Source organism: Oryctolagus cuniculus, chromosome 12 (assembly GCF_964237555.1).
Source record: "Oryctolagus cuniculus chromosome 12, mOryCun1.1, whole genome shotgun sequence".
Taxonomy (NCBI): domain Eukaryota; kingdom Metazoa; phylum Chordata; class Mammalia; order Lagomorpha; family Leporidae; genus Oryctolagus; species Oryctolagus cuniculus.
The window spans coordinates 39525845-39528845 of NC_091443.1; the positions used below are offsets into that span (position 1 = coordinate 39525845).

The following is a 3001-nucleotide window of genomic DNA, read 5'->3' on the forward strand; positions in this document are numbered from 1 at the left end:
CTGCTATGGCCTGGGAAAGCAGTGGAAGATGGTCCAAGTCCTTGGGCTCCTGCACCCATGTGGGAGACCCAGAGGAAGCTCCTGGCTCCTGACTTCAGTTTGGCACAGCTCTGGCCATTGAGGCCAATTGGGAATGAACCATTGGATGGAAGATCTTACTCCTTCGACCTCTGCTGCCACTGCCGCCGCCACCGCCTCCACCCAGGAAGAGGGGAAGCGGGAGAGGATCCCACATCGCCTGTTACCTAGATCCTTCAGCCGCGCCGCCCCGAAGAGTGTAAGATGTTCGCCTGTGCCAGACTCGCCTGCACCCCTGCTCTGATCTGAGCTGGATCCAGAGTCGCATACAGACCAATTTCTGCATCAGTGTTGTCCCGACCAGAGGCCAGGACTGGAGAGGGCTCTACAGTATTTAATGGGGCCCAGAATGGTGTGTCTCAACTTATCCGAAGGGAGTTCAGACCAGTGCGATCAGCAAAGACATTGATACTGCTGCCAATTTTATTGGTGCAGGTGCTGCAACAGTAGGAGTGGCTGGTTCTGGTGCTGGTATTGGAACAGTTTTTGGCAGCCTCATCATTGGTTATGCCAGAAACCCTTCGCTGAAGCAGCAGCTGTTCTCATATGCTATCCTGGGATTTGCCTTGTCTGAAGCTATGGGTCTCTTTTGTTTGATGGTTGCTTTCTTGATTTTGTTTGCCACGTAACAGAAATGACTGCTTGAAATGTTGGCATTCATATTACTTACGGATGTAATTCTGTGTATCTTAATGTGACTCCGAAAACTGTAGTGTTGGTGTCATGGAAATGTATGTTATTTCCAGTCATTTCATTAAAGATGAAAACTTTAAAAAAAATTTAATTAATTAAAAAATTAATTAATTAATTAAAAAGTAAATCACGAGGAGCTGGCGCTGTGGTGCAGCAGGTTAAAGCCCCAGTCTGCAGTGCCAGCATCCTATATGGGCGCCGGTTCAAGTCCCTGCTGCTCCACTTCCAATCCAGCTCTCTGTTATGGCCTGGGAAAGCAGTAGAAGGTGGCCTAACTCCTTGGGTCCCCACACCTGCCTGGAAGACCTGGAAGAAGCTCCTGGCTCCTGGCTTCGGATCAATTCAGAGGTGACCATTGTGGCCATCAGGGGAGTGAACCAGCGGAATGGAAGATTCTCTTTCTCTCTGGCTCTACCTCTCTCTGTAACTCTGCCTTTCAAATAAATAAAATAAATCTTTTAAAAAAAGAGTAAATCAAAAGTAAGAAGAATTTTAAAGGGGATAGCTGGAAACATAAAAGAAATAAATCTAGACTGAAATAAGAATGAACTACTACATCTAAATAAAAAGGTTCTATAAAACTAATTTTAAACAACTATCAATACCAAGATAACTTTTCTCTCTGGAAGCTGAGAGGCTCACATAGCATAAAACAAATGCACCAGTAGCAAAGACTTCTTATTATGTGGCTCATGGACATGACACTTTAAGTTCTCAGAGGACAAGAATAATATCTTACTCATTTTTGTATGCTCCTCCTCCTTTTCTTTGTTGAAGTTTTATTTGTTTGTTTACTTATTTGAAAGGCAGAGTTACAGGAAGAGAAGGGAGGGACAGAGATCTTCCGTCTGCTGCTTCACTTCCCAAGTGCCCACAATAGGCAGGATTGAGCCAGGTTGAAGCCAGCAGCCAGGAACTCCACCTGGCTCTCCCTTGTGGGTGGCAGGAACACAATTACTAGGGCCATCACCTGCTACCTCCCAGGCACATCAGCAAGAAGCTGGATTGAAAGTGAGGCAGGGTTTGGCACTCCCATGTGGGATACAGGCATCCCAAGTGGGAGCTTAACCCCCTGTGCCACAGTGCCACCCTTGCTTCCTTCTTCTTAACATGATTGTAGCTTGTTGGTAAGTACAGAATCTTGGAATCACCGAAGATAAATATGGAATTTATTGCTGTTATCCACATCCTAATAATTCTCAGCTTTGGCCACTTGTTGGTTTTGAGAAATACAAGCATATTTTTAATCCTTAGAGTTATTATAGAACATGTGAAAACATAGAGCTATGGAACGCTAATTTTTTCAGAGGTAGAATTAACTTTTATTCAACATCTAGTCTGTGCCTAGATCTGTGTTTACTTCCACATAATGTTACTCATTTAAAATTAATGTCATCATCTCCCCTTAAACAATGATGAAGCCTAGACACACATTTCAAGCAACCTTCCCAAGATCACACAGCTGGTAAGTAACAGAGCTTGGACTAGAACCCAGACTTCCCGGCTCACAGTAGACTGCTCTCTCCAAGAACTGGGCTTCATTGCTTCACCCCTTTCTGATATTTTTATACATGTAGAACTCCAGGCCAAAACAAAAACAAAACAAAAAACACCAACAAACAAACAAAAAGTGCCAGCATAGTAATGACTGCCACATATTGATGGACAGGAAACTAAAAGCAGCCCCAGCTAGAATACAAGGATCAGGAAGAACTGTAATAAGTGCACATGTCACAACAGTTCCTCTCGGGATAAAAACGGGGAAACTCTCCAAGATGAATATTCATGATAATATTTCCAAGATAATATTCATGCATATGAATATTACACACTACTATTAGCATAAATGTTTGTAGATTTTTAATTATTTTATTTTGAAAAGTGTTAGGTTAACATGTAATACTTGTACATTTTATGGGGTATAATGCAACATATAAATACAATATAAGCACTTTTATCTATTTTGAAAATTATCACCTAGTTCAATGCAATTGTTCATCATAGGTCTAATAGAATCTGTTTCAAGTCCAAGATATCAAAAAATATGAGTAAGGGTACATCAAGGTCAGGCATGGATCTATCAAGGTCAGAGGTGAGTATAGGACTCCAGGTGGCTGAGTTTCCTTCCCATAAAGTATCACACCTCCTTAGGGAGAGTCTCCACATGCTCAACTTTAGATATTTTGACAGAAGAGGTTTAGGAAAAAGAAAAAGTAGTAAGTTTTACCTG

At 42.2% G+C, this 3001-nt stretch overlaps 1 pseudogene; it reads left to right on the forward strand.

The window, feature by feature from the left end:
- The first annotated feature begins 282 nt into the window (after positions 1 to 282).
- LOC100341635 (ATP synthase F(0) complex subunit C3, mitochondrial pseudogene) lies at positions 283 to 852 on the forward strand (annotated as a pseudogene).
- Positions 853 to 3001: the final 2149 nt, after the last annotated feature.